Consider the following 13,636-nt stretch of genomic DNA (forward strand, 5'->3'; position numbering starts at 1 on the left):
AGAGGAGATCTCTCAGTGTTTACTCTCTATGTCTAGTTAACAAATAATTAAAAATCATATCATTTAGTCTCAGCACCACTAGTTATGGTCATAATGGAAAACTCTCATGTCGAGGAGGCTACAATTGTTTACATTACAGGATGGTGTTATTTATTACTGCAAATTTGATGGACCATATAAGATGTGTGTATGATAGACAGAGAGGAGTTTGCATTATTGGAAAATAATCATAAAATTTTATAGGAAATAAGAGGAATTATTTCTTTCTCAAGGAAAGGAGATATCCTGAAACTTGTGGAAATGTTCGCATCAAGATTTATTCCATTAAATAAATTCAATCCAGTAGAAAAAGGTTTTACATTTTTACTCAAATAATGACATTGCATCTTCATGAAGAGACAAGATATGACAAAAAACATGGATACATGCATTGTGCACTACAAAAGAGTGATCTCTAGAAAATTGGGTTGGCTTAGCTTTCTTTCAACAATGTACAGAATTTACTATTTCAACTGAAATGATAAGAAATTAGTTAGAGAGGGAGAGTCTCTTTGATGATGCAATTAAGGTTGTGAGGCCATTATGAAATCTGAGTTATCAATCTTGCAACTACAATTGAGATTGCTTCAACAAAAGAATATTTCCCTCATCGAGGCTATAAGGCATGCAAAGGACGAAAAGATGAAATTGGAGTAAAAATTTGTTAATGAAACAAGAAATCATAAGGAAGGTGATTATTTTTCAAGTGAGAGTGTGCATGAAGAATTTTATGTAGATTGATAAAGTAACAATAGCTTGGTCTAATCCTTTCTATGGTGTATGTAGAATTTTTCTTAACGCGTAGAGAGTTTTTCTTGGAATTTTCACTCCTTTGCATACCCATTCAATTGCGTGCAAGTGTGAGCTTGACAATAAGCCACATTCATCTACAAGTATTTAAAATATTAATGAGACTATGAAAACAAACTATGTGTGTCCTCTATATTATGGTCTAGTTTTCATCTTGGGTTTCTAGCAACAAGTGTTGGGATAAAAATATATATTTTTAGAATATGGTAAGGACCTGTTATAGTGACTATAACTACCTTGAGAATTTTTCCGTACTTCGATTTTGGAGCCTTCCTTCTTATCCACAGGAGCTCATCTTGCACTTATCAAAGTATTCATACTTGGATTGACAATTATCATTTAATTTGTAATTCTACTTGCTTTATTTCACACTTAGATGATCTTTCTAAGTCACAAGATGATCTCCCAACTTGGTCTCACAATAGTTCTAAGCTTCACTCCAGAAACTACACAATTCTTGAGGGCAAGTGACCATGATGATGGGAATTACATAGTTCTAAATGATAGTCAATATTGAGCTCAGAAACTATGCAATCATGCAAGGTGTCTCGTCACTGAGTCCAGAAATTACACAATCCCTCACTGAGCCCAGAAACTACATAGTGCATTCAACCAAAAGGTTTCCTAGTTCCTCAAAAATGCGTATTCTTTCCTGGTAGTGTTCATTGCAAGTTTCCCTAGAAAAGGTAAAAACAAAAAAACAAAAGAAAAAAATTCCTAAAAAAATGGGATATAGTTTTAGTATCCCGAAGGAGGACCTTTCGTTATTTTTAGAAATTTCCACAAAGTGTTGATTTTTCCTTATTTTTATGCATGCGCGTCATAAACCCTACTTCACTCGAATCTATTTAAATGATACTTCTAGAGCTCATTTTCACATTTAATATTGGATATCGAGCATTCCCGAGGAGATCAAGGAACCTTTGGTGCGATTGTCATCACTATTCTGGGTGAGTCTAACTTATGTCATCTTTTGCCATTTTTTCTCTTCATTTTTTTCCATTTTGTTTGTGTAAGTGATGTTTTACTTAATTCTCTTTATAATTGTTGGTGTTTCCACTTTTTTTAACTTGTAGCAGTGTTGTTTTAATTTTCATATTTCCTTTGACAAGTGTCGCATTGGTTTTCTTTTTTTTGCATCAATGGTCACCATTGAGTGATTCCCATCACATACTTGATTTTCCTTCTGTTTGATTAATTGTTGCACTTGATCTACATGGATTTACTAATACTTAGTCAAATTTGCACTCAATCTCACCCTATCTCTTAGATCTACTCATTTCTCACACTTCCATTCCGATGATCTGAACTTTCCTCGGCTAGTTTTCACTTTTCCCAGGTGGGCACATCGCAATCCTAAGGCTCAAGCCACAATCTTGGCTTTTGGAATTGCATAGTGTGCAATACATGTTGGATCCAAATACGCATTGCATACTTCTAGGAGCCATCCTATCATCTTAGCCACTGAGACTACGCAATGCACAATCTCTCCTATACCAATGTGCAAGTTGAATTGTGCATTGAATAGTTTCAAGCCACAAGATTCAACCTTGGCTACTTGGACTTCACACTGCACTATTCCCAAATGCAACCTCTTATGGAAATCCTCCCTATCATATGATCTGTTTGTTGCTTGAACATGCATTGAAAGTAGATTTTCTAAAGACTGATGTTTGCTTGCCATGAGTGTCTTTTTTGTCCCTAGGGTGCAACAATTGTCGAGCACCTCTCCAGTAGTCACTCTTCCCATGGAACCTAAGAGAGATTATTCAAAAGAAACCACTAAAATAGGTATTGGAGAAGTAGTTGAGAAAGTGCCAATACTTACTAGTGTATGCAGATACTCAACTGCTTATAGAAAAGGGATCATCACTGACATGGATGCTTTTGCAAAGGACTTTGAGGCAGACTTAGATGACTAGAAGGTGTATCGCAACATCTAGCAGTAATCTCTATACAAGGTTTCAAGTAGCTATGTAGCCTTCCTATGTGTAGATGTCATTAGCCAGATTGTCTCACACATTAATCATAAGACTATGACATTGAGCAGTGCCAACATACAAAATTTTGCCACCTTTCAGGAAGAAGACTTTTAGTACATGTATCACTTTCCCAAGCTAGTAGAGCACATGGAAAAATTTTTCTATGCCACCCATAGCTATGTGATCACAAGCAACATTGTTAAAGGTTGGGTGAAAGAGCCATCAAATTTTCAATAGACACCCACCCATGTATACAAGGCAAAGTCCCTTAGGAAGGCTTACCAGCTCTTGGTTATCTTAGCTTGAAGGATCCATGGTCAGCAGAGCACATAAATATTTCCTGAAGGGTGGGAATTCTTATTGCACTAGGCAGTGAATGAGGGGAATCTATTCAATTGGTCATATCTATTGGCTTGATAGTTGGGGGCCCACATAGCACAAAATTAGAGTCCTCCCTATAGTGAGTGAACAAAGTTTTATATGTCTTGATATTTACTGGATGTGATATGTGCATAACAATAGTTCCTTTGCATCGACTTGACATGGACACCATGAGAACTTATTGTGCACATCTATTTCAAGTTGCTTTCAGATTGCAGGTATCGAGGAGTAATGGCACAACTAACTAACCACTTCATCATCCCGCTCTATAAGGTCATATTTGAAAAATATCCACCTTGCATGTCACGAGGACCAATGGAGGTGATAGAAGACATCGCAGATTGGTATGCCTCACTAGAAGAGAGAAGCCTTGACATTTTTCACCAAGGTATGCCACCAACAAGCTTTTCATGCAAGAAGTGTGGTATCATCTCACCAGAGAGTCGTCAATAGCGTTTCATAGGAAGAAGAAAGCACCATGGCCCACTTTTCCTTTGTAAATTGGATTACATGAGATAAAGAACTTGAAATTCATGGATGTCAAGGAAAAGGAAATAGTGAAGTTCTAATTCAGTACTCAAGACTTTAACCCATATGATCCCATGGTATTTGTAAAGACCACTATGCGAGAGTTTACTTTTTGTTGATTGGATGGGAATTCCATTGGCCAGAGGAGGATCCATGGAGATATTGTTACAATTCCTCTAGAATCCATTAGTAGTCATTTTAGCATGGACTTCACAGGCTTCTCCATAGACGGCAACAACTCTGGAAGAAATAACAATAGAAGGCCACAATCCCATGTAGGTAAAGGGAAAGAGGAAGATTTCCAACAGTCCAGAGAGAGAACAAAGCTGCAAGATGAAAGAAGATCTTATTATCATGAAATCATCTTTGGAAGCATAAGAAAAGGGGAAGGAAAGGATATAGAGAGTAGATCAGAGGAAGAGAGAAAATAAAAGTTTGGAGGAATCAAAATTAAAGTTGCAAGAGACAAAGCAAAAGATGAAGGAATAAAATGAGTTGAGGATGAGAGAACGAGAAGAGAAGTGGAAGCAGGAAGAATAACAAAGGAAAGGCACAATAACATAGGAAACAACATAGATATAGGTTGAAGAGAAAGAACAGAACCAACAAGCAGCTGAGGAGGAAGGTGAACAGATGTAAGATCGGGACCTTGCTTAACATATTGAGCACTTGATTGAAGTGACAGACGTGGAGATGGAATAAGAGCCGCAAATTGAACATTTTTATCTAATGCCAAGTGCACACAAGGTCATGACTTAGTCTCCACCTCCTTCAATAGTAGAGTCAGCCCCGAGATAGGAAAGGGGTGTTGTTCGGGCCCTTGATGATGATCTGGTAATGGATGAGTACAATATTTCATTCGATGAGTGTCATGAAAAGATTTACAAGAATAGAGAAATAATTTTCCAATGATCATGCATGACCTACATTTGTGACTGAAAGGATGATAGTGTCGGACATGAGGAAGCATCCAAATGCCATTGTCAAATCTAACTTGGCCTATGAATGAGTAACAGGATAATAATTTCAGTATTTGATGACTGACAATGAGAAATTGGCAGAAAACTTATAGGATGCTATGCAAGAGGCAGAACACCTTCACACAACAGCATATAATGCATTTTATGCATATATTTACTTAAAATAGATGAGAGTAGATATACTTTGTGAGGTATCAACATTAAGAGAAACCATTCAAAATATCTATAATGAGTTTTTCACTGTACATAAAGTAGTTTTCTATTTTCACGACTTACAACAATAGAGAAAAGAGTTTTTAAAAATCTAAATAGCATACAAGAAGGCATTTCCCATGTGAAAGAGTGGATAATGTGATACAAAGGGGCACCACTTGACTTACTGAAGAAGATGAAGCCACAGGAAGAGTTGGAGAAAGAGAAGCTCAGATGTTGATTCAGAAAAAATTAAAAAAAAATTAAAAATAAAGAATAAAATAAATAAATAAATAAAAATAAAAATAAATAAATAACAAAAATTAAAAAATAAATAAAAATTAAAAAATTAACAAATTTTAAAAAATTAATAAAAAAAACAAAAAAATAAAACAAAATAAAAATAAAAAATCTCATCTCATTTATTGGTAGCATTCAAGCCTCATATATATGATTATCAGTAGTTTGGATGTCTTGGTGAGAACACACTAGATCCCATCAGTCGGTTCACTCACCAAAGCCAAATTTAGGAACCATGTCTGGTAGGAGATCGAAGAGTACTTAGAGTAGTTGAGAGAAATTGCCACCAAGGAGGATTTACAATTGAACAAACACATGAAAACTTACATTGATGGCCTTGTTCAAATAAGAAGAATGTTTCTCATACTCCGTAATGAACTGAAAATTGGTTCGAAGAAATTGTACTTGGATTCCACGGAAGCTAGAGTTTGTTTCCAGCAAGACACCATCACGCAGTTTGGGGACATCATCTCACAATATCAAGCTTGGCAATAATACGTGACCAAGAAGCAACAAGTGGAAGTTGGTGTGCTAGATTTCTCCCAAACTCAAGCATCATAGTGTTGTGTCTTGTTAGGATGTCCAGCTGTCTCTATCCTATTTTTTCTTATATGGATACAAGTGTAAAATGTAATATGATTTTTTAATTATTTTGTTAGTGAAATTCCAAGTGTGAATATTCGAATATGAAGAGTCATCATGTAATGTAATGAGTCATTTTTTTAAATGAGTTGAAGAGTCATGAGGATAGTCCAAAGGTCACAAAGGGGACTTGAAGAGTCACACCCTCTTGTTATAAATAGAACCTCATAACTCATGTAACATGATTTTCAGAGCCAATCTTTTGGCTAGGCTTATGTTTAGAAGGAGCTTGGGAGTATTGTGAATAGAATTGGCTTCTTTGTAGCATAGAGTGAGCATACGTATTTAGAGGAGTAGGTGTTCTTGAATTTAATGTTCCACTATTGGGGCTAATGGTCCTTTAATGGTGTATGTATGAATGGAACTTTCACTTATACTGGGGAACTTTCTAGCCTTGCTAGCAGTAGATCAACACACGAGATGAAAACTAAGACTCTAACAATCTCTTTTACTTGTGTATTTATATACTCCTCATCCCCAATCAAAACAACTCAGTCTAACCTGGATTAGTATGTGTGCTTTAATGAAGAGAATGGTAGGGACTATGTATTTAACTCAAGCTAAGTGAAGAAGCTATGATAATTAATGAGCTGAACAATATGTTTAGAAGGCTTAGACCTATTTTGCATTAGAACATATCCATACAAAGAGTTGGAGTTCTACCAATGTGTTGCCAGTGTTATAGCGGCTACAACCACCCTCCAAAATGTTACCTATGCTTTGATTTTGGAGCCTTCCTTCTTATCCACACGAGCTCATCTTGTACTAATCTAGGTATTCATGCTTCAAATGAGACTAATACTTTAATTTATGCTAGTCCTTGATTCCTTTCGCACTTAGATGATATCTTTAAGTCACAAGCTGATCTCCCAACTTGGTCTCGCAACAACTCTGAGCATGTTTCTAGAAACTACGCAATTCTTTAGGGCTAGTATACTTGATGATGGGAATTTCACAGTTCTGACTCGAAGTGAACCTTGAGCATAGAAAATACGTATTCATGGAAGGTAGCCAGAAACTCAACCCATAAATTGCGCAATCCCTCACTGAGTTCAAAAACTACACAGTGCACTGAGTGAGAAAGTTGCCCAGATCCCCAAAACTGTGTAGTCTTTCTAGGCAATGTTCATGGAAAGTTTCCTTGGAAAAAGAAAAAAGCTACAATAGAAAAAATCATCCCTAAAACATAGGGGTTTATTTTTAGTATCATAAAGGAGGAACTTTCACTATTTTTAGAAACTTCCACCAAGTGTCGTGTTTTCCTTGATTTTAGGCATGCACATCATAAACCCTAATTTGCTCGAATCTATTTAATCAATGCTTCCAGAGATCATTTAGACATTCGATATTGGAGCTGTAGCATTCTCAAGGAGATCAAGGAACCTTCGGTGTGATCATCATCGCTTTTATAGCTGAGTTTCACATTTGTCATTGTTTGTTGCTTTTTCTATCGACTTTTGTCATTTGACTTGTGTCAGCATTGTTTCACTTATTTCTCTTCATATTTGATGTCATTTCAACTTGTTTTAACTTGTATAAGTGTTTTTATTTTTATTTTTTAGATTTGATTTCACAAGCGTTGCATTAGTTCTCTTGTTTTTTGCATCAATGGTCACTATTGCGGCGACTCCTCGCAAATACTTGATTTTCATTCTATTTGATTAATTGTTGCACTTTATTTTTACATGGATTTACTCATACATAGTCATATTTTCACACAAGCTCACACTATCTCTCATATCTTCTCATTTTTCACACTTCCCTCGGGCAGATATGCACTTTCCTTAGGTTATTTTCACTTTCCCTAGATGGGCACTACACAATCCTAAGGCTTAAGGTGCAAACTTGGCCTCTGGAATTGTGCAGTGCACAGTACAAGTTCGTGTGAACTATGCATTGTGCAGTTCCAAGAGCCAGCTTATCATCTTGGCCATTGAGACTGCGCAATGTGCAATCTCTCCCAGACCACTACCTAGGCTGAACTACACATTGCGTAGTTTCAAGCCACAAGCTTCAGCCCTAGCTGTTGGGATTGCATAGTGCACAGTTCCCACAAAAAACTATTCCCTCTTGTTAATGAGAATTGTTCAATACTCCCTATCATATGCCTGATATGTTGCCTTAACATGCCTTGAAATTAGATTTGCTAAAGATAAATGTTTTCTTTCCATGAGTGTTTTTTTTGTCCCACAAGTACAATAGTTATTGAGCACCTCTCCAACAGTCACTGTTACCATGGAACCTAAGAGAGTTTCTTCAAAATAAACCACTAAATGCAATACTGGGGAAGTAGTTGAGAAAGAACCAGTAGACTTGCGAATGTATGCAGATACTTATGTTATAAAATTATATATTACAGAGAAATGGAACACATAAAGTAGATTGCAGAAATATAAACATAGAAAATGACTAAAACAAGAGAGACACAGATATACATGGTTCACCCAACTTGGCCTACGTCCTAGAGAAACATCTAGTCCTTCTTTTTGTATTGTCCATAAAAACGAAGAGATACAACCTACAATAGATCCACTATAATTCCCGCTTTGCCCTCACACAATCTCCTCTCTCTTTCTCGCTCAGAATCTAGATCTACATAGACACAATACAATTCCCTCATATATTGGGAGGGGTTGCTGCCCCCCCTGCACCCCCCTTGCAGCGTATATTTTACCAGTGGCATTGTTTCTACATTATGAACTAGGGTCCAATGTAGCAATTCCTATGAATAAAGAAGATAATCAGGCTCCACACCCAACAATCTCCCCCTTGGAGACTGATTATAGCAACTCTAACGGTGCTTCATTTGTTTGACAGTGACTCCACTTTGGACCTGGTTGTTTCTCATCTTCATCATCATACTTGAAGACCAATTGAAACTGAGCAAAATCTTAGTTTCTCCCTGGTTACAACTTTTATTAACATATCTTCACAATTCTGGCTAGTGTGTACCTTTTCCAACTTCAACTATCCATCTTCCAACACTGACCATATGAAATGGTACTTGAGATGTATATATTTAGTCTTGGAATGAAATGCAGAGTTCCTTGCAAGATGTATGGTACTCTGGTTGTCGCTGTATAACCTGCCCAACTCTTGCATCTTACCGAATTCATCTAGAAACCTTTGTAACTGTTGAAGCCCCGAAAATCAGGTCTACAACAAGGGGGATACCCGCTCGGTCCAGACCTTGGTCGGTAGCTCCTTTTCCATTTGGTATAGCGGGTCCGACTGGGGATATGGGACCAGTTTCCCAATTTCAGTGTGTGTGTGAGAAAGATGAATATTTTTGTTTCTAACAGTTTCTAAATGGAATACTTCTAATCTAATTCTAATCTAATAATAATGGAATAATGGAAACTATTATTCTAATGATAGAAATATGTAAATCTACACTAACCCGGGGTGTAATCTTTCTTCTATGCGATCTAAAATGACTTCAAACAACAACTGGTAATAAAGATCATTCAGCTGTTATGAGAAAAGAATTCAATAAAGATTAACCACTTCGTATAAAATGTTAGATGAAATAGTAATGAAAAACATATCGCATAATGACCTATTCATACACTAAGCATAAATAAATAGCTATCACCGTACAAAAGTGCCAAATGATAACTCAGGCATTCCGACATCAATATATAAATAACTGAAATGAGCATCACTCTAACACAAGGTAGAAATAGTTAAGAGATAGAAATACCATTTATAACTAGTCCTACTCATGAGCTTCAAGTGATAACGATTTATCTCTCCTTGATCAAATATCTACTAAGAGTACAAAAGTGAAACATCAGTAGCAGATATCAAATGCAAACATTAATAAATCATGTTCTATTCATTCATCAAAACCTCCTCAGAGGGTACAAGAGTGCATGTTCTAGGGATAAGTTTTTGATAAATTTCAGGAACCTTCTCTAAATGCATGAGAAGGGTTTAAATACTAGTGACTATTTCTAAAAATAAATTATTACAAAAATGTAGGATGCGGTTTAAATGACTGTCCTCTTTTCAAGAAAATAAAACAAAATTAGAGCTAAAATTAAATCTAACATTAAACTAGTTCTGTATTTGGTACTTGAAATCGCACACATGCAACATCTGTTTGAGAAGAGTTGGCTGGCTGACTTCCGCTTTTAGCTGAGCTGAGAAAACAGAATCGACAAGAGTTGGCGCCATCTTTTCGGTCGAATTGATGATACACTTAAAATTCATCCATTGGCTATGTGGCTTTACTAAGTAAGCCCAGTAATAATCCTAGTTCAACCTGGTTAAACCTTGGATTGCTTGTGCCTTTTCTTGAGCTCTCTGTTTCCAATCTGCGTGTAGTTGCTTTCTTGTGATTTTTAGGACTTGCAGGTGACTGGGCAACTAGCAGCTTTCCTTTTCTAGAAATTTTTCTCAGCGATGAGCAATTAGAGCTAATCGGGCATCGGAAACTTCCTCCGTTTCTTGATCCGAGTTTCCTTGATGTGTTTTTCGCCTTTTGCACTTTTTCCTTCCAACAGATATAAAGTTCAAATTTTGTAAAAATAATACTTTTGTGAACTCTTGACCTTGAGTCTTAAACTGTTTGTTTCTGATTTCTGCGCTGTCCAATATCCACTTGACCATGTCCGTGTATGGGAGGATTTTTGGCCTTGTTGCTATCTGGTGTAAGAATGAGCAAGCTAGCTCTGAAAGGGATGCTTCTGAAGAACCATTTGAGCCCGCGGTAGCAACTACTTCCATTACTCTGGGATTCTCCTCTTCGAGTAGATTATACATGCCTTCCCACGTAACTATTCCGGCGTCTCTGTTACAGGTCGTGTCTGTATATAAGGGTGCCATTTCCTTTTCTTCAGAGCTCGAAGCTTTGCTTTCCTTTCCCATTTCAACCTGCATATTGTTTTGTATCATCCTCTGTTCTCCATTCCTGCAATTCACAAGTGAAGCAAAATTGAATGACAAGGAAGGGTGATGGGAAAGTCTTAAATGCTGCAGACATACCAAGCATACCACCTTACGTGAAATGATGCATTGAAAAGAATGCAACCATATCCCATTATAACTGGCAACTACCTCATTTATTAGCATTAAAGCGCATAAATAGGTGTCATCTTAAGGAAAATACTTTTCTTGAATAACATGCCCAAGAGATCTGCAATGGAGTGATTTGTGATTTGCTTCGCAACATCGCAGATCGCAACATCACAAAATCACAAAATCGCAATGTTGATCGCTTATGACATCACATTATCACTTGATCGCGACATTGCGAAATCGCAATATCGCAAATCGCAGGAATGTTATGTATGACAAACTTCGTTAACCTGTTTCCTGCGATATGCGAGCTTGTGATCAACATTATTGCATATCGGCAAATTTTAAAGTGTTTCATGTAAGTTATGCTGAATGCGATGCGATATTCATTTATTATAGCATATCGCGATCTCCCAAGTGTTGGAATTGTGCTTCTAAGGTGGCATTCAGCTATCTTATGCGATGTGATATTTCCTAAGGAAAGATTTTATTTCACCTTATCATAAAACTTAACTTTTTTGGATTTTCCAAGGGGGGGGGTTCCTAAGCTTACGATAGTAAATTTAATTGAAAAGGGAATTTAAACACTATTTTGATTTTTTAGATTTTTAACTAAGGGTGCCCTCTTATTTAGTATTAGGAATAACACTCAATAAGAAGGGGGGTTGTTGCTAGCCACAACAATTAGCGATTCACTTGGAAGAACCGGTTATCTCTGCTACTTTTTGAATTTTCAAAACCTCCAAAACAGAAAATTTTCTAGAAAGTTAAACTTTATTATAGAAAGATAAAGTACATTATATTCTAACCTATCAATGACATTTTGTTTCAACTATTTCAACTTTGATTATTTACTGCCTCAAGCTAGTCCTTGTATTTACATCAGTCATTACTTGGCTTGTAAAGATAAAACAAAGTCTTCTTTGTAAACCAGTTTTAAATATGCTCATTTGTCGTAGGTAGAGCCTCTGCTGCCAGCAGGCGTTTACAGCCTCAACAGGGTTACTTGTTACCCAGCAATGATCCTATATCCTACTTAAAGAAACCTACAATTCCCAAAGAAGAATCCATATCCACACTTTCTACTTTCATTTTATTTTTATTCTTAAAGAGAAATTTCTTGGTTTGGTAGCCAATTTATGACACATTCATTCATTGATTTATAACTTTGCTGAACAAGCTGGCTCATGATGAGACCCCTTGCCTTTTGATTGCAACAATCTTGAGTCTTTGCCCTGTTGTGATATGGAGTATTGGCAAAGTCAGCAAGTTATAATATCTGTGATTATGATAAGTCGGCTCATTATGAGACCTCTCACTCTTTAAGATAAAGTGTATCCTTGGATTGTTCCCCTGAAAGTTGTCATTCCCTTAGTAGGGAGGAAGTCATTGTTTCCTTAAGATAGCTCTGGATGACAATAGTAGAGTTTTTGGAAATAGCTGTTCTACAGAGAATCTTTATTTTGTTATTGATACTTTTCATTGTACTGATATAAAACAATTTCTCACTAAAGGTTGTTTTCATCGAATTTTATGAAGTTGAAACTAGTATCATATCTAGGCTAGAGTTTTTAACTGTATCTTTCAATAATAAAGATCAATTTTCCAAAATATTTGCTATTTATACAAGCGAAAGAATAAAAATTTGAGAGAGAATTGGTATCTTTTTCATAAATTCCTATCGTAACCATTCACAACTGGTTTTATTATGAAAAGAAAAACAACTACTCTACAAAAATAGAAGAATATTCTTCTATGGAAAATATTTCTTCAGAATTTGACCATTAACAGGTAGAGAATCTCTCTTCCCTGCTAAATCTTGTAACACGAAGGTCGATGGACCTATGATTTCTACAATTTGAAAAGGACCAAGCCACATTCTTTGAAATTTTGTATGTTTTCCATTTTCCTCATGAGCCTTGTCCCATTTTAAAACTAGATCTCCTACTTGAAAATCTTTTCTGGATACCATATTAGAATCAAAAGAGGCCTTCACCAATGCTTGATGATGAGCGTGAGTAATCTTAGCCCTTTCTTGTTGTTCTTCTAATTTAATTAATTCCAGTTACCTAAGTTGTAAAGAAGAAGTTGGTACTTCATCAATGTATTGAACTAAGGCTAAAGAGGGAATTACCAGATGTGTTGGAAGAACCACTTCTTTCCCATAAACTAAATTAAAAGGAGAAGTGCCGATAGAGGCTTTCTGTGTTATTCAGTCTGCCCATAAAGCATATATTAAAGACTTATGCCAATTCTTATGATTTTGGTCAATGGTTCGCTTGATGATTCTAATTAAGTTCTTATTCGTGGACTCAACTAACCCATTCCCTTGTGGATAATAATTGGCCAAGTATTTAAGTTTGAAACCTCTTTTGAGTGCAAACTCAGTCATTGCATTTCCAAAAAAGTATGATGCATTATCAAACATTAAAGCGGAAGGCAATCCAAACCTTGTGATTATGAATTGATCTATGAACTCAATGACATTTTCAGCATTAGCCGTCTTGAGTGGAACTTCTTCTACCCATTTAGTAAAGTAATCTGTCACTGTGAGGATGTATCTATGCTGTTTAGAAGAGTGAGGAACGATCTCAAATATTATGTCTAATCCCCACTGATCGAAAGGTTGTTCGATGGTAACTAGTTATAGTGGCAAGGCTGGTTTCTTTTGTCTCCCAGCAGCAGTTTGATAGACTTGACATTTCCTTACGTAATTATGTGCATCCTTGAACAATGTAGGCCAGTAATAGCCTGTGCATA

Source organism: Pinus tabuliformis, chromosome 5_2, assembly GCF_031772625.1.
Source record: "Pinus tabuliformis cultivar Carrire ecotype Pingquan chromosome 5_2, CPIR1, whole genome shotgun sequence".
NCBI lineage: Eukaryota > Viridiplantae > Streptophyta > Pinopsida > Pinales > Pinaceae > Pinus > Pinus tabuliformis.